The following is a 19,354-nucleotide window of genomic DNA, read 5'->3' as shown; positions in this document are numbered from 1 at the left end:
ACAAATTATGCAGTCAAGTTTCCCACATTTGGGGAAATCGCAGGAGCAGCACACCCAGAGTACAATGGGTGAGCCTTGCCCTGGGAGAAGCACCTTCATGATCATAGTATCTCACCTGGCAGGTAAGTAGGAGTTGGGCTAGAGCTGGGGAGGGTCGCTGCTCGGGCACCCCCCTGTAAAGTGAAGGAGATCCAACTGAGGCAGCACAAGGGAACTCTCGAAAGAAGAACAAGGCTAAAGGAAAATCTGAGACAAAGAAATCTGACTTTTACCAGAGCTGACCAGAGGAAAGCACAAACACAGTCTCCCACTACCACAAATAATGCAGTCAAGTTTCCCACATTTGGGGAAATCACAGGGGTCAGCATACCCAAAATGCAATGAATGAACCTCACCCTGGGAGAAAAATCTTCATGACCATGGTATCTCCTATGCAAAATAAGTATGATTTGGAATAGGGCTGGGGAGGGCCGCTGCTCATGCACATCTCTGTCAAGTAAAGGAGATTCAACTGAGGCAGCACAAGGGAACTCTCATCTTGGGACAACAACTGCAGGGAGAACATATATTTTCAGATGAACATGGGAGGGCAGAAGGCTGCCTAATACTGAAGCACCCCCAAACAACAAACCAAATGCAACAACTAGTGCAAGCATTCCTGGGGGAAGGCCTGCCGCAGATGGATTTGCATATGGTGATGTCATCCAAGCAGTGGGTCAAAGTTGGCTTCAACCCTCGTCTGCATATGAAAAGAGAAAAGGGGCGTGCAGGGCATGGTGGCCTTTTGCGGCGCTTGGCTGACCCCTAGTTTGCATTAAACACCTCCACCCTCCTTTGGTGTGGGGCTCATGTTGGCTATGCCCCAGCCCCTGAAGCATTCAAGCTGATTTCTTGCAGCAGCTGGGCACTGTAACAGCTCCAGAGCTGCTCTGTAAGGCAAGTAAAAGGGTCTGGGCCCTGCAGCACTACCTGTAGATCGCATTGTGCGTTGGAAGGCACAAAGTAAGCAGACAGGAGGAGAAGTCAGGATAGTGCGCAAGGGCATAGAAGGGAGCGGCTCAAGAAAAGAGAAGTGGAAACAGACAGCAAACTAGGCTGGAGAGAGACCTGAGACAAAGAGATCTGAATTATACGAGAGCCGACCAGGGGAAACACAAATTATGCAGTCAAGTTTCCCACATTTGGGGAAATCGCAGGTGCAGCACACCCAGAGTGCAATGGGTGAGCCTTGCCCTGGGAGAAGCACCTTCATAATCATAGTATCTCACCTGGCAGGTAAGTAGGAGTTGGGCTAGAGCTGGGGAGGGTCGCTGTTCGGGCACCCCCCTGTGAAGTGAAGGAGATCCAACTGAGGTAGCACAAGGGAACTCTCGAAAGAAGAACAAGGCTAGAGGAAGATCTGAGACAAAGAAATCTGACTTTTTCCAGAGCTGACCAGAGGAAAGCACAAACACAGTCCCCCACTACCACAAATAATGCTGTCGAGTTTCCCACATTTGGGGAAATCACAGGGGTCAGCATACCCAGAATGCAATGAATGAACCTCACCTTGGGAGAACAATCTTCATGACCATGGTATCGCCTATGCAAAATAAGTATGATTTGGGATAGGGCTGGGGAGGGCCGCTGCTCAGGCACATCTCTGTCAAGTAAAGGAGATTCAACTGAGGCAGCACAAGGGAACTCTCATCTGGGGACAACAACTGCAGGGAGAACACATATTTTCTGATGAACATGTGAGGGCAGAAGGCTGCCTAATACTGAAGCACCCCCAAACAACAAACCAAATGCAACAACTAGTGCAAGCATTCCTGGGGGAAGGCCTGCAGCAGATGGATTTGCATATGGTGATGTCATCCAAGCAGTGGGTCAAAGTTGGCTTCAACCCTCGTCTGCATATGAAAAGAGAAAAGGGGCGTGCAGGGCATGGCGGCCTTTTGCAGCGCTTGGATGACCCCTAGTTCGCATTACACACCTCCACCCTCCTTCGGTGTGGGGCTCATGTTGGCTATGCCCCAGCCCCTGAAGCATTCAAGCTGATTTCTTGCAGCAGCTGGGCACTGTAACTGCTCCAGAGCTACTCTGTAAGGCAAGTAAAAGGGTGTGGACCCTGCAGCACTACCTGTAGTTCGCATTGTGCGTTGGAAGGCACGAAGTAAGCAGACGGGAGAAGTCAGGATAGTGCGCAAGGGCATAGAAGGGAGCGGCTCAAGAAAAGAGAAGTGGAAACAGACAGCAAACTAGGCTGGAGAGAGACCTGAGACAAAGAGATCTGAATTATACGAGAGCCGACGAGGGGAAACACAAATTATGCAGTCAAGTTTCCCACATTTGGGGAAATCGCAGGAGCAGCACACCCAGAGTGCAATGGTTGAGCCTTGCCCTGGGAGAAGCACCTTCATGATCATAGTATCTCACCTGGCAGGTAAGTAGGAGTTGGGCTAGAGCTGGGGAGGGTCGCTGCTCGGGTTCCCCCCTGTGAAGTGAAGGAGATCCAACTGAGGCAGCACCAGGGAACTCTTGAAAGAAGAACAAGGCTAGAGGAAGATCTGAGACAAAGAAATCTGACTTTTACCAGAGCTGACCAGAGGAAAGCACAAACACAGTCTCCCACTACCACAAATAATGCAGTCAAGTTTCCCACATTTGGGGAAATCACAGGGGTCAGCATACCCAAAATGCAATGAATGAACCTCACCCTGGGAGAAAAATCTTCATGACCATGGTATCTCCTATGCAAAATAAGTATGATTTGGAATAGGGCTGGGGAGGGCCGCTGCTCATGCACATCTCTGTCAAGTAAAGGAGATTCAACTGAGGCAGCACAAGGGAACTCTCATCTTGGGACAACAACTGCAGGGAGAACATATATTTTCAGATGAACATGGGAGGGCAGAAGGCTGCCTAATACTGAAGCACCCCCAAACAACAAACCAAATGCAACAACTAGTGCAAGCATTCCTGGGGGAAGGCCTGCCACAGATGGATTTGCATATGGTGATGTCATCCAAGCAGTGGGTCAAAGTTGGCTTCAACCCTCGTCTGCATATGAAAAGAGAAAAGGGGCGTGCAGGGCATGGTGGCCTTTTGCGGCGCTTGGCTGACCCCTAGTTTGCATTAAACACCTCCACCCTCCTTTGGTGTGGGGCTCATGTTGGCTATGCCCCAGCCCCTGAAGCATTCAAGCTGATTTCTTGCAGCAGCTGGGCACTGTAACAGCTCCAGAGCTGCTCTGTAAGGCAAGTAAAAGGGTGTGGGCCCTGCAGCACTACCTGTAGTTCGCATTGTGCGTTGGAAGGCACAAAGTAAGCAGACAGGAGGAGAAGTCAGGATAGTGCGCAAGGGCATAGAAGGGAGCGGCTCAAGAAAAGAGAAGTGGAAACAGACAGCAAACTAGGCTGGAGAGAGACCTGAGACAAAGAGATCTGAATTATACGAGAGCCGACCAGGGGAAACACAAATTATACAGTCAAGTTTCCCACATTTGGGGAAATCGCAGGAGCAGCACACCCAGAGTGCAATGGGTTAGCCTTGCCCTGGGAGAAGCACCTTCATGATCATAGTATCTCACCTGGCAGGTAAGTAGGAGTTGGGCTAGAGCTGGGGAGGGTCGCTGCTCGGGTACCCCCCTGTAAAGTGAAGGAGATCCAACTAAGGCAGCACAAGGGAACTCTCGAAAGAACAAGGCTAGAGGAAAATCTGAGGCAAAGAAATCTGACTTTTACCAGAGCTGACCAGAGGAAAGCACAAACACAGTCCCCCACTACCACAAATAATGCAGCTGAGTTTCCCACATTTGGGGAAATCACAGGGGTCAGCATACCCAAAATGCAATGAATGAACCTCACCCTGGGAGAAAAATCTTCATGACCATGGTATCTCCTATGCAAAATAAGTATGATTTGGAATAGGGCTGGGGAGGGCCGCTGCTCATGCACATCTCTGTCAAGTAAAGGAGATTTAACTGAGGCAGCACAAGGGAACTCTCATCTGGGGACAACAACTGCAGGGAGAACACATATTTTCAGATGAACATGGGAGGGCAGAAGGCTGCCTAATACTGAAGCACCCCCAAACAACAAACCAAATGCAACAACTAGTGCAAGCATTCCTGGGGGAAGTTCTGCAGAAGACGGATTTGCATACGGTGATGTCATCCAAGCAGTGGGTCAAAGTTGGCTTCAACCCTCATCTGCATATGAAAAGAGAAAAGGGGCGTGCAGGGCATGGCGGCCTTTTGCGGTGCTTGGATGACCCCTAGTTCGCATTAAACACCTCCACCCTCCTTTGGTGTGGGGCTCATGTTGGCCATGCCCCATCCCCTGAAGCATTCAAGCTGATTTCTTGCAGCAGCTGGGCACTGTAACAGCTCCAGAGCTGCTCTGTAAGGCAAGTAAAAGGGTGTGGGCCCTGCAGCACTACCTGTAGTTTGCATTGTGCATTGGAAGGCACAAAGTAAGCAGACGGGAGGAGAAGTCAGGATAGTGCACAAGGGTATAGAAGGGAGCGGCTGAAGAAAAGAGAAGTGGAAACAGACAGCAAACTAGGCTGGAGAGAGACCTGAGACAAAGAGATCTGAATTATACGAGAGCCGACCAAGGGAAACACAAATTATGCAGTCAAGTTTCCCACATTTGGGGAAATCGCAGGGGCAGCACACCCAGAGTGCAATGGGTGAGCCTTGCCCTGGGAGAAGCACCTTCATGATCATAGTATCTCACCTGGCAGGTAAGTAGGAGTTGGGCTAGAGCTGGGGAGGGTCGCTGTTCGGGCACCCCCCTGTCAAGTGAAAGAGATCCAACTGAGGCAGCACAAGGGAACTCTCGAAAGAAGAACAAGGCTAGAGGAAGATCTGAGACAAAGAAATCTGACTTTTTCCAGAGCTGGCCAGAGGAAAGCACAAACACAGTCCCCCACTACCACAAATAATGCAGTCGAGTTTCCCACATTTGGGGAAATCACAGGGGTCAGCATACCCAGAATGCAATGAATGAACCTCACCCTGGGAGAACAATCTTCATGACCATGGTATCGCCTATGCAAAATAAGTATGATTTGGGATAGGGCTGGGGAGGGCCGCTGCTCAGGCACATCTCTGTCAAGTAAAGGAGATTCAACTGAGGCAGCACAAGGGAACTCTCATCTGGGGACAACAACTGCAGGGAGAACACATATTTTCAGATGAACATGTGAGGGCAGAAGGCTGCCTAATACTGAAGCACCCCCAAACAACAAACCAAATGCAACAACTAGTGCAAGCATTCCTGGGGGAAGGCCTGCAGCAGATGGATTTGCATATGGTGATGTCATCCAAGCAGTGGGTCAAAGTTGGCTTCAACCCTCGTCTGCATATGAAAAGAGAAAAGGGGCGTGCAGGGCATGGCGGCCTTTTGCAGCGCTTGGATGACCCCTAGTTTGCATTACACACCTCCTCCCTCCTTCGGTGTGGGGCTCATGTTGGCTATGCCCCAGCCCCTGAAGCATTCAAGCTGATTTCTTGCAGCAGCTTGGCACTGCAACAGCTCCAGAGCTGCTCTGTAAGGCAAGTAAAAGGGTGTGGGCCCTGCAGCACTACCTGTAGTTTGCATTGTGCATTGGAAGGCACAAAGTAAGCAGACGGGAGGAGAAGTCAGGATAGTGCACAAGGGTATAGAAGGGAGCGGCTGAAGAAAAGAGAAGTGGAAACAGACAGCAAACTAGGCTGGAGAGAGACCTGAGACAAAGAGATCTGAATTATACGAGAGCCGACCAGGGGAAACACAAATTATGCAGTCAAGTTTCCCACATTTGGGGAAATCGCAGGAGCAGCACACCCAGAGTACAATGGGTGAGCCTTGCCCTGGGAGAAGCACCTTCATGATCATAGTATCTCACCTGGCAGGTAAGTAGGAGTTGGGCTAGAGCTGGGGAGGGTCGCTGCTCGGGCACCCCCCTGTAAAGTGAAGGAGATCCAACTGAGGCAGCACAAGGGAACTCTCGAAAGAAGAACAAGGCTAAAGGAAAATCTGAGACAAAGAAATCTGACTTTTACCAGAGCTGACCAGAGGAAAGCACAAACACAGTCTCCCACTACCACAAATAATGCAGTCAAGTTTCCCACATTTGGGGAAATCACAGGGGTCAGCATACCCAAAATGCAATGAATGAACCTCACCCTGGGAGAAAAATCTTCATGACCATGGTATCTCCTATGCAAAATAAGTATGATTTGGAATAGGGCTGGGGAGGGCCGCTGCTCATGCACATCTCTGTCAAGTAAAGGAGATTCAACTGAGGCAGCACAAGGGAACTCTCATCTTGGGACAACAACTGCAGGGAGAACATATATTTTCAGATGAACATGGGAGGGCAGAAGGCTGCCTAATACTGAAGCACCCCCAAACAACAAACCAAATGCAACAACTAGTGCAAGCATTCCTGGGGGAAGGCCTGCCGCAGATGGATTTGCATATGGTGATGTCATCCAAGCAGTGGGTCAAAGTTGGCTTCAACCCTCGTCTGCATATGAAAAGAGAAAAGGGGCGTGCAGGGCATGGTGGCCTTTTGCGGCGCTTGGCTGACCCCTAGTTTGCATTAAACACCTCCACCCTCCTTTGGTGTGGGGCTCATGTTGGCTATGCCCCAGCCCCTGAAGCATTCAAGCTGATTTCTTGCAGCAGCTGGGCACTGTAACAGCTCCAGAGCTGCTCTGTAAGGCAAGTAAAAGGGTCTGGGCCCTGCAGCACTACCTGTAGATCGCATTGTGCGTTGGAAGGCACAAAGTAAGCAGACAGGAGGAGAAGTCAGGATAGTGCGCAAGGGCATAGAAGGGAGCGGCTCAAGAAAAGAGAAGTGGAAACAGACAGCAAACTAGGCTGGAGAGAGACCTGAGACAAAGAGATCTGAATTATACGAGAGCCGACCAGGGGAAACACAAATTATGCAGTCAAGTTTCCCACATTTGGGGAAATCGCAGGGGCAGCACACCCAGAGTGCAATGGGTGAGCCTTGCCCTGGGAGAAGCACCTTCATAATCATAGTATCTCACCTGGCAGGTAAGTAGGAGTTGGGCTAGAGCTGGGGAGGGTCGCTGTTCGGGCACCCCCCTGTGAAGTGAAGGAGATCCAACTGAGGTAGCACAAGGGAACTCTCGAAAGAAGAACAAGGCTAGAGGAAGATCTGAGACAAAGAAATCTGACTTTTTCCAGAGCTGACCAGAGGAAAGCACAAACACAGTCCCCCACTACCACAAATAATGCTGTCGAGTTTCCCACATTTGGGGAAATCACAGGGGTCAGCATACCCAGAATGCAATGAATGAACCTCACCTTGGGAGAACAATCTTCATGACCATGGTATCGCCTATGCAAAATAAGTATGATTTGGGATAGGGCTGGGGAGGGCCGCTGCTCAGGCACATCTCTGTCAAGTAAAGGAGATTCAACTGAGGCAGCACAAGGGAACTCTCATCTGGGGACAACAACTGCAGGGAGAACACATATTTTCAGATGAACATGTGAGGGCAGAAGGCTGCCTAATACTGAAGCACCCCCAAACAACAAACCAAATGCAACAACTAGTGCAAGCATTCCTGGGGGAAGGCCTGCAGCAGATGGATTTGCATATGGTGATGTCATCCAAGCAGTGGGTCAAAGTTGGCTTCAACCCTCGTCTGCATATGAAAAGAGAAAAGGGGCGTGCAGGGCATGGCGGCCTTTTGCAGCGCTTGGATGACCCCTAGTTCGCATTACACACCTCCACCCTCCTTCGGTGTGGGGCTCATGTTGGCTATGCCCCAGCCCCTGAAGCATTCAAGCTGATTTCTTGCAGCAGCTGGGCACTGTAACTGCTCCAGAGCTACTCTGTAAGGCAAGTAAAAGGGTGTGGACCCTGCAGCACTACCTGTAGTTCGCATTGTGCGTTGGAAGGCACGAAGTAAGCAGACGGGAGAAGTCAGGATAGTGCGCAAGGGCATAGAAGGGAGCGGCTCAAGAAAAGAGAAGTGGAAACAGACAGCAAACTAGGCTGGAGAGAGACCTGAGACAAAGAGATCTGAATTATACGAGAGCCGACGAGGGGAAACACAAATTATGCAGTCAAGTTTCCCACATTTGGGGAAATCGCAGGAGCAGCACACCCAGAGTGCAATGGTTGAGCCTTGCCCTGGGAGAAGCACCTTCATGATCATAGTATCTCACCTGGCAGGTAAGTAGGAGTTGGGCTAGAGCTGGGGAGGGTCGCTGCTCGGGTTCCCCCCTGTGAAGTGAAGGAGATCCAACTGAGGCAGCACCAGGGAACTCTTGAAAGAAGAACAAGGCTAGAGGAAGATCTGAGACAAAGAAATCTGACTTTTACCAGAGCTGACCAGAGGAAAGCACAAACACAGTCTCCCACTACCACAAATAATGCAGTCAAGTTTCCCACATTTGGGGAAATCACAGGGGTCAGCATACCCAAAATGCAATGAATGAACCTCACCCTGGGAGAAAAATCTTCATGACCATGGTATCTCCTATGCAAAATAAGTATGATTTGGAATAGGGCTGGGGAGGGCCGCTGCTCATGCACATCTCTGTCAAGTAAAGGAGATTCAACTGAGGCAGCACAAGGGAACTCTCATCTTGGGACAACAACTGCAGGGAGAACATATATTTTCAGATGAACATGGGAGGGCAGAAGACTGCCTAATACTGAAGCACCCCCAAACAACAAACCAAATGCAACAACTAGTGCAAGCATTCCTGGGGGAAGGCCTGCCGCAGATGGATTTGCATATGGTGATGTCATCCAAGCAGTGGGTCAAAGTTGGCTTCAACCCTCGTCTGCATATGAAAAGAGAAAAGGGGCGTGCAGGGCATGGTGGCCTTTTGCGGCGCTTGGCTGACCCCTAGTTTGCATTAAACACCTCCACCCTCCTTTGGTGTGGGGCTCATGTTGGCTATGCCCCAGCCCCTGAAGCATTCAAGCTGATTTCTTGCAGCAGCTGGGCACTGTAACAGCTCCAGAGCTGCTCTGTAAGGCAAGTAAAAGGGTGTGGGCCCTGCAGCACTACCTGTAGTTCGCATTGTGCGTTGGAAGGCACAAAGTAAGCAGACAGGAGGAGAAGTCAGGATAGTGCGCAAGGGCATAGAAGGGAGCGGCTCAAGAAAAGAGAAGTGGAAACAGACAGCAAACTAGGCTGGAGAGAGACCTGAGACAAAGAGATCTGAATTATACGAGAGCCGACCAGGGGAAACACAAATTATACAGTCAAGTTTCCCACATTTGGGGAAATCGCAGGAGCAGCACACCCAGAGTGGAAAGGGTTAGCCTTGCCCTGGGAGAAGCACCTTCATGATCATAGTATCTCACCTGGCAGGTAAGTAGGAGTTGGGCTAGAGCTGGGGAGGGTCGCTGCTCGGGTACCCCCCTGTAAAGTGAAGGAGATCCAACTAAGGCAGCACAAGGGAACTCTCGAAAGAAGAACAAGGCTAGAGGAAAATCTGAGACAAAGAAATCTGACTTTTACCAGAGCTGACCAGAGGAAAGCACAAACACAGTCCCCCACTACCACAAATAATGCAGCTGAGTTTCCCACATTTGGGGAAATCACAGGGGTCAGCATACCCAAAATGCAATGAATGAACCTCACCCTGGGAGAAAAATCTTCATGACCATGGTATCTCCTATGCAAAATAAGTATGATTTGGAATAGGGCTGGGGAGGGCCGCTGCTCATGCACATCTCTGTCAAGTAAAGGAGATTTAACTGAGGCAGCACAAGGGAACTCTCATCTGGGGACAACAACTGCAGGGAGAACACATATTTTCAGATGAACATGGGAGGGCAGAAGGCTGCCTAATACTGAAGCACCCCCAAACAACAAACCAAATGCAACAACTAGTGCAAGCATTCCTGGGGGAAGTTCTGCAGAAGACGGATTTGCATACGGTGATGTCATCCAAGCAGTGGGTCAAAGTTGGCTTCAACCCTCATCTGCATATGAAAAGAGAAAAGGGGCGTGCAGGGCATGGCGGCCTTTTGCGGTGCTTGGATGACCCCTAGTTCGCATTAAACACCTCCACCCTCCTTTGGTGTGGGGCTCATGTTGGCCATGCCCCATCCCCTGAAGCATTCAAGCTGATTTCTTGCAGCAGCTGGGCACTGTAACAGCTCCAGAGCTGCTCTGTAAGGCAAGTAAAAGGGTGTGGGCCCTGCAGCACTACCTGTAGTTTGCATTGTGCATTGGAAGGCACAAAGTAAGCAGACGGGAGGAGAAGTCAGGATAGTGCACAAGGGTATAGAAGGGAGCGGCTGAAGAAAAGAGAAGTGGAAACAGACAGCAAACTAGGCTGGAGAGAGACCTGAGACAAAGAGATCTGAATTATACGAGAGCCGACCAAGGGAAACACAAATTATGCAGTCAAGTTTCCCACATTTGGGGAAATCGCAGGGGCAGCACACCCAGAGTGCAATGGGTGAGCCTTGCCCTGGGAGAAGCACCTTCATGATCATAGTATCTCACCTGGCAGGTAAGTAGGAGTTGGGCTAGAGCTGGGGAGGGTCGCTGTTCGGGCACCCCCCTGTCAAGTGAAAGAGATCCAACTGAGGCAGCACAAGGGAACTCTCGAAAGAAGAACAAGGCTAGAGGAAGATCTGAGACAAAGAAATCTGACTTTTTCCAGAGCTGGCCAGAGGAAAGCACAAACACAGTCCCCCACTACCACAAATAATGCAGTCGAGTTTCCCACATTTGGGGAAATCACAGGGGTCAGCATACCCAGAATGCAATGAATGAACCTCACCCTGGGAGAACAATCTTCATGACCATGGTATCGCCTATGCAAAATAAGTATGATTTGGGATAGGGCTGGGGAGGGCCGCTGCTCAGGCACATCTCTGTCAAGTAAAGGAGATTCAACTGAGGCAGCACAAGGGAACTCTCATCTGGGGACAACAACTGCAGGGAGAACACATATTTTCAGATGAACATGTGAGGGCAGAAGGCTGCCTAATACTGAAGCACCCCCAAACAACAAACCAAATGCAACAACTAGTGCAAGCATTCCTGGGGGAAGGCCTGCAGCAGATGGATTTGCATATGGTGATGTCATCCAAGCAGTGGGTCAAAGTTGGCTTCAACCCTCGTCTGCATATGAAAAGAGAAAAGGGGCGTGCAGGGCATGGCGGCCTTTTGCAGCGCTTGGATGACCCCTAGTTTGCATTACACACCTCCTCCCTCCTTCGGTGTGGGGCTCATGTTGGCTATGCCCCAGCCCCTGAAGCATTCAAGCTGATTTCTTGCAGCAGCTGGGCACTGTAACTGCTCCAGAGCTACTCTGTAAGGCAAGTAAAAGGGTGTGGGCCCTGCAGCACTACCTGTAGTTCGCATTGTGCGTTGGAAGGCACGAAGTAAGCAGACGGGAGAAGTCAGGATAGTGCGCAAGGGCATAGAAGGGAGCGGCTCAAGAAAAGAGAAGTGGAAACAGACAGCAAACTAGGCTGGAGAGAGACCTGAGACAAAGAGATCTGAATTATACGAGAGCCGACGAGGGGAAACACAAATTATGCAGTCAAGTTTCCCACATTTGGGGAAATCGCAGGAGCAGCACACCCAGAGTGCAATGGTTGAGCCTTGCCCTGGGAGAAGCACCTTCATGATCATAGTATCTCACCTGGCAGGTAAGTAGGAGTTGGGCTAGAGCTGGGGAGGGTCGCTGCTCGGGTTCCCCCCTGTGAAGTGAAGGAGATCCAACTGAAGCAGCACCAGGGAACTCTCGAAAGAAGAACAAGGCTAGAGGAAGATCTGAGACAAAGAATTCTGACTTTTACCAGAGCTGACCAGAGGAAAGCACAAACACAGTCCCCCACTACCACAAATAATGCAGTCGAGTTTCCCACATTTGGGAAAATCACAGGGGTCAGCATACCCAGAATGCAATGAATGAACCTCACCCTGGGAGAACAATCTTCATGACCATGGTATCTCCTATGCAAAATAAGTATGATTTGGGATAGGGCTGGTGAGGGCCGCTGCTCAGGCACATCTCTGTCAAGTAAAGGAGATTCAACTGAGGCAGCACAAGGGAACTCTCATCTGGGGACAACAACTGCAGGGAGACCACATCTTTTCAGATGAACATGGGAGGGCGGAAGGCAGCCTAATACTGAAGCACCATCAAATATCAAACCATGGCCCTCATTCCGAGTTGATCGCTCGCAAGGCGATTTTAGCAGAGTTACACACGCTAAGCCGCCGCCTACTGGGAGTGAATCTTAGCTTCTTAAAATTGCGACCGATGTATTCGCAATATTGCGATTACAAACTACTTAGCAGTTTCAGAGTAGCTTCAGACTTACTCGGCATCTGCGATCAGTTCAGTGCTTGTCGTTCCTGGTTTGACGTCACAAACACTCCCAGAGTTCGCCCAGACACTCCCCCGTTTCTCCGGCCACTCCTGCGTTTTTTCCGGAAACTGTAGCGTTTTTTCCCACACGCCCATAAAACGGCCTGTTTCCGCCCAGTAACACCCATTTCCTGTCAATCACATTACGATCGCCGGAGCGAAGAAAAAGCCGTGAGTAAAAATACTTTCTTCATTGTAAAATTACTTGGCGCAGTCGCAGTGCGAATATTGCGCATGCGTACTAAGCAGAATTTCACTGCGATGCGATGAAATTTACAGAGCGAACGACTCGGAATGAGGGCCCATATGCAACAACTAGTACAAGCACTCCTGGGGGAAGGTCTGCAGCAGACGGATTTGCATACGGTGATGTAAATCCAAGCAGTGGGCCAAAGTTGACTGGAACCCTCATCTGCATATGAAAAGAGAAAAGGGGCATGCAGGGCATGGCGGCCTTTTGCAGTGCTTGGATGACCCCTAGTTCGCATTAAACACCTCCACCCTCCTTTGGTGTGGGGCTCATGTTGGCCATGCCCCATCCCCTGATGCATTCAAGCTGATTTCTTGCAGCAGCTGGGCACTGTAACAGCTCCAGAGCTGTTCTGTAAGGCAAGTAAAAGGGTGTGGGCCCTGCAGCACCACCTGTTGTTCGCATTGTGCGTTGGAAGGCACAAATTAAGCAGACGGGAGGAGAAGTCAGGATAGTGCGCAAGGGCATTCTTTTCTCTTAGTCCGGGGGCAAGGCTTCAAAATGGGGTCTGCAACGGAGGAGACACAGGGGGCGTGGTCACAGCAGCTTTTCTCTACAGTCTGCACCAGCAGGAGCCTACACCATTTTTTATGATCACGCTGAACTGCAGTGCGACTGCAATTACAGCATGGTCAAGAAGGGAGGCGTCATGCTGGGTGGCCATGCCCTGTCACTGTGCAGGAGCCAGCACCGCTCACACACTAGTCCCCGGGTGCAGCCCCCAACCCCCGGGACACCCGGAGCAACAAAATGTAGATTCAGGCCACCAGGCCACGCCCCTACCTATGAAACCATGCCTCCTTTTTACCATTGCGCTGTTTATCTGCGCGCACTGCATTACAATCTCCCTCGCCACCTCTCTGGGTGTCACCAGTGATAGTGACACCTCTGCCATGCTTGTAGCAGCTGGTCCTAAGATCTACGCCTCAAGCCCTGAGTGTTTGCCCTTGTGACTTGTTGATCATCATAGCGAAGCAGATGCTTACAGAAAACTGCAGGGGCTTAGATTGAAAATAAAAACAATTGATGGGTATAAGGTAGAGAGGAGCGGGTTCGGTTCTCCGAGAACCGAATTCCCCACGAACTCCACGTGGTTTACATTGGTCCGAGGCAGGCTCGGTTGTTCCTGCCTGACTCGGAAAACCTGAACAAGGGAAAATGTCATCATCCCGCTGTCAGATTCTCGTGAGATTCGGATTCCATATAAAGAGCTGCGCGTTGCTGCCATTTTTACTCGTGCATTGAAGAGAGAGCGGAGAGGACGTGGCTATGTTCTCTCAGTGGAAATCTCAATATCAGTGCTCAGTATCAGTGGTTACTTATTGCTGCTCAGTAATACTAGTAGTGTGTCTCTCCTGCTCAGTGTCAGTTCTCAGTAGTATCCTCATCAGTGCTCAGTATCACTGCTCATTGTCTTGTGCTGCATTGTGGTGCTCAGCATACTACAGTACATTACTAATAGTCCAGTGCTGCATCTTGCTGCTCAGTGTCAGTTCTAGTATCCTCATCAGTGCTCACTATCACTGCTCATTGCATTGTGGTGTTCTGTATACTACAGTAACATAGTAATATAGTATATATAGAGGAGCGGGTTCGGTTCTCCGAGAACCGAATTCCCGACGAACTCCACGTGGTTTACACTGGTCCGAGGCAGGCTCGGTTGTTCCCGCCTGACTCGGAAAACCTGAACAAGGGAAAATGTCATCATCCCGCTGTCGGATTCTCGCGAGATTCGGATTCCATATAAAGAGCTGCGCGTTGCCGCCATTTTTACTCGTGCATTGAAGAGAGAGCGGAGAGGACGTGGCTATGTTCTCTCAGTGGAAATCTCAATATCAGTGCTCAGTATCAGTGGTTACTTATTGCTGCTCAGTAATACTAGTAGTGTGTCTCTCCTGCTCAGTGTCAGTTCTCAGTAGTATCCTCATCAGTGCTCAGTATCACTGCTCATTGTCTTGTGCTGCATTGTGGTGCTCAGCATACTACAGTACATTACTAATAGTCCAGTGCTGCATCTTGCTGCTCAGTGTCAGTTCTAGTATCCTCATCAGTGCTCACTATCACTGCTCATTACATTGTGGTGTTCTGTATACTACAGTAACATAGTAATATAGTAACATATGGTAACATAGTTTTTGAGGTTGAATAGAGGCAAATTGCCCATCGTGTTCAACCTGTTTTAAGTTGTGATGATTCTACATACTTGCTGAATAATGTTTTATGACTAGTTAGCTACTATAACTCATGTTACCCCCGGATTAACCATGTTGATATTTTAAGTATTATAACCTTGGATAGCTTTTTCATTCAGAAATGTATCCATTCCTTTTTTAAATCCAATTACAGAGTCCGCCATTACCACCTTCCCTGGCAGGGAATTCCACATCCTGATTGCCCTAACAGTGAAGATCATAGTATCTCACCTGGCAGGTAAGTAGGAGTTGGGCTAGAGCTGTGGAGGATTGCTGCTCGGGCACCCCCTGTCAAGTGAAGGAGATCCAACTGAGGCAGCACAAGGGAACTCTCGAAAGAAGAACAAGGCTAGAGGAAGATCTGAGACAAAGAAATCTGACTTTTACCAGAGCTGACCAGAGGAAAGCACAAACACAGTCCCCCACTACCACAAATAATGCAGTCGAGTTTCCCACATTTGGGGAAATCACAGGGGTCAGCATACCCAGAGTGCAATGAATGAACCTCACCCTGGGAGAACAATCTTCATGACCATGGTATCTCCTATGCAAAATAAGTATGATTTGGGATAGGGCTGGGGAGGGCCGCTGCTCAGGCACATCTCTGTCAAGTAAAGGAGATTCAACTGAGGCAGCACAAGGGAACTCTCATCTGGGGACAACAACTGCAGGGAGAACACATATTTTCAGATGAACATGGGAGGGCAGAAGGCTGCCTAATACTGAAGCACCCCCAAACAACAAACCAAATGCAACTACTAGTGCAAGCATTCCTGGGGGAAGGCCTGCAGCAGACGGATTTGCATATGGTGATGTCATCCAAGCAGTGGGTCAAAGTTGGATTCAACCCTCGTCTGCATATGAAAATAAAAAAGGGGTGTGCAGGGCATGGCTGCCTTTTGCGGCGCTTGGATGACCCCTAGTTCGCATTAAACACCTCCACCCTCCTTCGGTGTGGGGCTCATGTTGGCTATGCCCCAGCCCCTGAAGCATTCAAGCTGATTTCTTGCAGCAGCTGGGCACTGTAACAGCTCCAGAGCTGCTCTGTAAAGCAAGTAAAAGGGTGTGGGCCCTGCAGCACTACCTGTAGTTTGCATTGTGCATTGGAAGGCACAAAGTAAGCAGACGGGAGAAGTAAGGATAGTGCGCAAGGCCATAGAATGGAGCGGCTTAAGAAAAGAGAAGTGGAAACAGACAGCAAACTAGGCTGGAGAGAGACCTGAGACAAAGAGATCTGAATTATACGAGAGCCGACCAGGGGAAACACAAATTATGCAGTCAAGTTTCCCACATTTGGGGAAATCGCAGGGGCAGCAAATCCAGAGTGCAATGGGTGAGCCTTGCCCTGGGAGAAGCACCTTCATGATTATAGTATCTCACCTGGCAGGTAAGTAGAAGTTGGGCTAGAGCTGGGGAGGGTCGCTGCTCGGGCACCCCCCTGTCAAGTGAAGGAGATCCAACTGAGGCAGCACAAGGGAACTCTCGAAAGAAGAACAAGGCTAGAGGAAGAACTGAAACAAAGAAATCTGACTTTTACCAGAGCTGACCAGAGGAAAGCACAAACACAGTCCCCCACTACCACAAATAATGCAGTTGAGTTTCCCACATTTGGGGAAATCACAGGGGTCAGCATACCCAGAATGCAATGAATGAACCTCACCCTGGGAGAACAATCTTCAAGACCATGGTCTCTCCTATGCAAAATAAGTATGATTTGGGATAGGGCTGGGGAGGGCCGCTGCTCAGGCACATCTCTGTCAAGTAAAGGAGATTCAACTGAGGCAGCACAAGGGAACTCTCATCTGGGGACAACAACTGCAGGGAGAACACATATTTTCAGATGAACATGGGAGGGCAGAAGGCTGCCTAATACTGAAGCACCCCCAAACAACAAACCAAATGCTACAACTAGTGCAAGCATTCCTGGGGGAAGGCCTGCAGCAGATGGATTTGCATATGGTGATGCCATCCAAGCAGTGGGTCAAAGTTGGCTTCAACCCTCGTCTGCATATGAAAAGAGAAAAGGGGCGTGCAGGGCATGGCGGCCTTTTGCGGCGCTTGGATGACCCCTAGTTAGCATTACACACCTCCACCCTCCTTCGGTGTGGGGCTCATGTTGGCTATGCCCCAGCCCCTGAAGCATTCAAGCTGATTTCTTGCAGCAGCTGGGCACTGTAACTGCTCCAGAGCTGCTCTGTAAGGCAAGTAAAAGGGTGTGGGCCCTGCAGCACTACCTGTAGATTGCATTGTGCGTTGGAAGGCACGAAGTAAGCAGACGGGAGAAGTCAGGATAGTGCGCAAGGGCATAGAAGGGAGCGGCTCAAGAAAAGAGAAGTGGAAACAGACAGCAAACTAGGCTGGAGATAGACCTGAGACAAAGAGATCTGAATTATACGAGAGCCGACCAAGGGAAACACAAATTATGCAGTCAAGTTTCCCACATTTGGGGAAATCACAGGGGCAGCACAACCAGAGTGCAATGGGTGAGCCTTGCCCTGGGAGAAGCACCTTCATGATCATAGTATCTCACCTGGCAGGTAAGTAGGAGTTGGGCTAGAGCTGGGGAGGGTCGCTGCTCGGGCACCCCCCTGTCAAGTGAAAGAGATCCAACTGAGGCAGCACAAGGGAACTCTCGAAAGAAGAACAAGGCTAGAGGAAGATCTGAGATAAAGAAATCTGATTTTTACCAGAGCTGACCAGAGGAAAGCACAAACACAGTCCCCCACTACCACAAATAATGCAGTCGAGTTTCCCACATTTGGGGAAATCACAGGGGTCAGCATACCCAGAATGCAATGAATGAACCTCACCCTGGGAGAACAATCTTCATGACCATGGTATCGCCTATGCAAAATAAGTATGATTTGGGATAGGGCTGGGGAGGGCCGCTGCTCAGGCACATCTCTGTCAAGTAAAGGAGATTCAACTGAGGCAGCACAAGGGAACTCTCATCTGGGGACAACAACTGCAGGGAGAACATATATTTTCAGATGAACATGGGAGGGCAGAAGGCTGCCTAATACTGAAGCACCCCCAAACAACAAACCAAATGCAACAACTAGTGCAAGCATTCCTGGGGGAAGGCCTGCAGCAGATGGATTTGCATATGGTGATGTCATCCAAACAGTGGGTCAAAGTTGGCTTCAACCCTCGTCTGCATATGAAAAGAGACAAGGGGCGTGCAGGGCATGGCGGCCTTTTGCGGCGCTTGGATGACCCCTAGTTCGCATTACACACCTCCACCCTCCTTCGGTGTGGGGCTCATGTTGGCTATTCCCCAGCCCCTGAAGCATTCAAGCTGATTTCTTGCAGCAGCTGGGCACTGTAACTGCTCCAGAGACGCTCTGTAAGGCAAGTAAAAGGGTGTGGGTCCTGCAGCACTACCTGTAGTTTGCATTGTGCGTTGGAAGGCACAAAGTAAGCAGACGGGAGAAGTCAGGATAGTGCGCAAGGGCATAGAAGGGAGCGGCTCAAGAAAAGAGAAGTAGAAACAGACAGCAAACTAGGCTGGAGAGAGACCTGAGACAAAGAGATCTGAATTATACGAGAGCCGACCAGGGGAAACACAAATTATGCAGTCAAGTTTCCCACATTTGGGGAAATCGCAGAAGCAGCACACCCAGAGTGCAATGGGTGAGCCTTGCCCTGGGAGAAGCACCTTCATGATCATAGTATCTCACCTGGCAGGTAAGTAGGAGTTGGGCTAGAGCTGGGGAGGGTCGCTGCTCGAGCATCCCCCTGTCAAGTAAAGGAGATTCAACTGAGGCAGCACAAGGGAACTCTCATCTGGGGACAACAACTGCAGGGAGAACACATATTTTCAGATAAAAATCTTGGTCATGCTCTGGTTTCTCTTCAGAACGAACAAATCTTTCGCCTTTTACTAAAGATTTCCGTGGAGAGGAGCAAAACCGAGTTTTATCTCAATTTTTGCATGCCCCATCTTTTTGGGGTTTCTTTTATCGGTTTAAAGATAGAATGAGTGTGCTTTAATGTAAGCTCATTTGCATAGAAATGACAGTAAATGTTTGTTTCTTTTCAAACAGAACTTTCTTGACCATGCTACTTGCTTGAAAGATCTGGGAGCACATGGAATACAGTACAAACCATGCTTATAGCAAGGAGAAGACAGGTGAGAAATCTGCTTTCTTTCAAATTGGGCGCTCACTTTGATCTGAATGAGGACTGCTGGCACGGCACTCAGGCGACAGGTGGAATCTTGGTCATGCTCTGGTTTCTCTTCAGAACGAACAAATCTTTCGCCTTTTACTAAAGATTTCCGTGGAGAGGAGCAAAACTGAGTTTTATCTCAATTTTTGCATGTCCCATATTATTGGGGTTTCTTTTATCGGATTAAAGACAGAACGAGTGTGCTTTCTTGTTAGCTTTAATGTAAGTATATTTGCATAACAATGACAATAAATGTCTGTTTCTTTTCAAGCAGAACTTTCTTGACCATACTAATTGCTTGAAAGATCTGGGAGCACATGGAAAAGAGTACAAACCATGCTTATAGCAAGGGGAAGCCTGGTGAGAAATCTGCTTTC

At 49.6% G+C, this 19,354-nt stretch overlaps 26 non-coding genes and 4 pseudogenes across 26 annotated transcripts; 2 read left to right on the top strand and 28 right to left on the bottom strand.

The window, feature by feature from the left end:
- Positions 1 to 130, bottom strand: LOC135010270 (U1 spliceosomal RNA; annotated as a pseudogene; the record flags this gene model as incomplete).
- A 152-nt stretch (positions 131 to 282) lies between these two features.
- LOC135010259 (U1 spliceosomal RNA) lies at positions 283 to 446 on the bottom strand. Its single transcript, XR_010209675.1, has one exon. It is a non-coding gene; the product is annotated as a U1 spliceosomal RNA (small nuclear RNA).
- A 674-nt stretch (positions 447 to 1,120) lies between these two features.
- LOC135010276 (U1 spliceosomal RNA) lies at positions 1,121 to 1,283 on the bottom strand. The gene has a single exon (XR_010209688.1). It is a non-coding gene; the product is annotated as a U1 spliceosomal RNA (small nuclear RNA).
- Positions 1,284 to 1,435: 152 nt separating this feature from the next.
- Positions 1,436 to 1,599, bottom strand: LOC135010262 (U1 spliceosomal RNA). The gene has a single exon (XR_010209678.1). It is a non-coding gene; the product is annotated as a U1 spliceosomal RNA (small nuclear RNA).
- A 698-nt stretch (positions 1,600 to 2,297) lies between these two features.
- LOC135010275 (U1 spliceosomal RNA) lies at positions 2,298 to 2,433 on the bottom strand (annotated as a pseudogene).
- Positions 2,434 to 2,585: 152 nt separating this feature from the next.
- LOC135010258 (U1 spliceosomal RNA) lies at positions 2,586 to 2,749 on the bottom strand. Its single transcript, XR_010209674.1, has one exon. It is a non-coding gene; the product is annotated as a U1 spliceosomal RNA (small nuclear RNA).
- A 674-nt stretch (positions 2,750 to 3,423) lies between these two features.
- LOC135010271 (U1 spliceosomal RNA) lies at positions 3,424 to 3,586 on the bottom strand. Its single transcript, XR_010209686.1, has one exon. It is a non-coding gene; the product is annotated as a U1 spliceosomal RNA (small nuclear RNA).
- A 149-nt stretch (positions 3,587 to 3,735) lies between these two features.
- Positions 3,736 to 3,899, bottom strand: LOC135010290 (U1 spliceosomal RNA). Its single transcript, XR_010209699.1, has one exon. It is a non-coding gene; the product is annotated as a U1 spliceosomal RNA (small nuclear RNA).
- A 674-nt stretch (positions 3,900 to 4,573) lies between these two features.
- Positions 4,574 to 4,736, bottom strand: LOC135010265 (U1 spliceosomal RNA). Its single transcript, XR_010209681.1, has one exon. It is a non-coding gene; the product is annotated as a U1 spliceosomal RNA (small nuclear RNA).
- A 152-nt stretch (positions 4,737 to 4,888) lies between these two features.
- On the bottom strand, positions 4,889 to 5,052 carry LOC135010253 (U1 spliceosomal RNA). The gene has a single exon (XR_010209670.1). It is a non-coding gene; the product is annotated as a U1 spliceosomal RNA (small nuclear RNA).
- Positions 5,053 to 5,726: 674 nt separating this feature from the next.
- LOC135010266 (U1 spliceosomal RNA) lies at positions 5,727 to 5,889 on the bottom strand. The gene has a single exon (XR_010209682.1). It is a non-coding gene; the product is annotated as a U1 spliceosomal RNA (small nuclear RNA).
- A 152-nt stretch (positions 5,890 to 6,041) lies between these two features.
- Positions 6,042 to 6,205, bottom strand: LOC135010257 (U1 spliceosomal RNA). Its single transcript, XR_010209673.1, has one exon. It is a non-coding gene; the product is annotated as a U1 spliceosomal RNA (small nuclear RNA).
- Positions 6,206 to 6,879: 674 nt separating this feature from the next.
- LOC135010268 (U1 spliceosomal RNA) lies at positions 6,880 to 7,042 on the bottom strand. The gene has a single exon (XR_010209684.1). It is a non-coding gene; the product is annotated as a U1 spliceosomal RNA (small nuclear RNA).
- Positions 7,043 to 7,194: 152 nt separating this feature from the next.
- LOC135010260 (U1 spliceosomal RNA) lies at positions 7,195 to 7,358 on the bottom strand. Its single transcript, XR_010209676.1, has one exon. It is a non-coding gene; the product is annotated as a U1 spliceosomal RNA (small nuclear RNA).
- Positions 7,359 to 8,056: 698 nt separating this feature from the next.
- Positions 8,057 to 8,192, bottom strand: LOC135010274 (U1 spliceosomal RNA; annotated as a pseudogene).
- A 152-nt stretch (positions 8,193 to 8,344) lies between these two features.
- Positions 8,345 to 8,508, bottom strand: LOC135010255 (U1 spliceosomal RNA). The gene has a single exon (XR_010209672.1). It is a non-coding gene; the product is annotated as a U1 spliceosomal RNA (small nuclear RNA).
- A 674-nt stretch (positions 8,509 to 9,182) lies between these two features.
- LOC135010281 (U1 spliceosomal RNA) lies at positions 9,183 to 9,345 on the bottom strand. The gene has a single exon (XR_010209692.1). It is a non-coding gene; the product is annotated as a U1 spliceosomal RNA (small nuclear RNA).
- A 152-nt stretch (positions 9,346 to 9,497) lies between these two features.
- LOC135010284 (U1 spliceosomal RNA) lies at positions 9,498 to 9,661 on the bottom strand. The gene has a single exon (XR_010209693.1). It is a non-coding gene; the product is annotated as a U1 spliceosomal RNA (small nuclear RNA).
- Positions 9,662 to 10,335: 674 nt separating this feature from the next.
- On the bottom strand, positions 10,336 to 10,498 carry LOC135010264 (U1 spliceosomal RNA). Its single transcript, XR_010209680.1, has one exon. It is a non-coding gene; the product is annotated as a U1 spliceosomal RNA (small nuclear RNA).
- Positions 10,499 to 10,650: 152 nt separating this feature from the next.
- On the bottom strand, positions 10,651 to 10,814 carry LOC135010252 (U1 spliceosomal RNA). The gene has a single exon (XR_010209669.1). It is a non-coding gene; the product is annotated as a U1 spliceosomal RNA (small nuclear RNA).
- Positions 10,815 to 11,512: 698 nt separating this feature from the next.
- Positions 11,513 to 11,648, bottom strand: LOC135010273 (U1 spliceosomal RNA; annotated as a pseudogene).
- Positions 11,649 to 11,800: 152 nt separating this feature from the next.
- On the bottom strand, positions 11,801 to 11,964 carry LOC135010261 (U1 spliceosomal RNA). The gene has a single exon (XR_010209677.1). It is a non-coding gene; the product is annotated as a U1 spliceosomal RNA (small nuclear RNA).
- A 3,240-nt stretch (positions 11,965 to 15,204) lies between these two features.
- Positions 15,205 to 15,368, bottom strand: LOC135010249 (U1 spliceosomal RNA). Its single transcript, XR_010209666.1, has one exon. It is a non-coding gene; the product is annotated as a U1 spliceosomal RNA (small nuclear RNA).
- A 671-nt stretch (positions 15,369 to 16,039) lies between these two features.
- On the bottom strand, positions 16,040 to 16,202 carry LOC135010279 (U1 spliceosomal RNA). The gene has a single exon (XR_010209690.1). It is a non-coding gene; the product is annotated as a U1 spliceosomal RNA (small nuclear RNA).
- Positions 16,203 to 16,354: 152 nt separating this feature from the next.
- Positions 16,355 to 16,518, bottom strand: LOC135010272 (U1 spliceosomal RNA). The gene has a single exon (XR_010209687.1). It is a non-coding gene; the product is annotated as a U1 spliceosomal RNA (small nuclear RNA).
- A 671-nt stretch (positions 16,519 to 17,189) lies between these two features.
- Positions 17,190 to 17,352, bottom strand: LOC135010278 (U1 spliceosomal RNA). The gene has a single exon (XR_010209689.1). It is a non-coding gene; the product is annotated as a U1 spliceosomal RNA (small nuclear RNA).
- A 152-nt stretch (positions 17,353 to 17,504) lies between these two features.
- On the bottom strand, positions 17,505 to 17,668 carry LOC135010251 (U1 spliceosomal RNA). Its single transcript, XR_010209668.1, has one exon. It is a non-coding gene; the product is annotated as a U1 spliceosomal RNA (small nuclear RNA).
- A 671-nt stretch (positions 17,669 to 18,339) lies between these two features.
- LOC135010267 (U1 spliceosomal RNA) lies at positions 18,340 to 18,502 on the bottom strand. The gene has a single exon (XR_010209683.1). It is a non-coding gene; the product is annotated as a U1 spliceosomal RNA (small nuclear RNA).
- A 144-nt stretch (positions 18,503 to 18,646) lies between these two features.
- LOC135010285 (U5 spliceosomal RNA) lies at positions 18,647 to 18,762 on the top strand. The gene has a single exon (XR_010209694.1). It is a non-coding gene; the product is annotated as a U5 spliceosomal RNA (small nuclear RNA).
- Positions 18,763 to 19,032: 270 nt separating this feature from the next.
- LOC135010287 (U5 spliceosomal RNA) lies at positions 19,033 to 19,148 on the top strand. Its single transcript, XR_010209696.1, has one exon. It is a non-coding gene; the product is annotated as a U5 spliceosomal RNA (small nuclear RNA).
- The last annotated feature ends 206 nt before the right edge of the window (positions 19,149 to 19,354 follow it).

The sequence above is a fragment of the Pseudophryne corroboree genome, unplaced genomic scaffold (genome assembly GCF_028390025.1).
Source record: "Pseudophryne corroboree isolate aPseCor3 unplaced genomic scaffold, aPseCor3.hap2 scaffold_2318, whole genome shotgun sequence".
Taxonomy (NCBI): domain Eukaryota; kingdom Metazoa; phylum Chordata; class Amphibia; order Anura; family Myobatrachidae; genus Pseudophryne; species Pseudophryne corroboree.
This window is presented reverse-complemented; position numbering and strand designations above follow the sequence as displayed.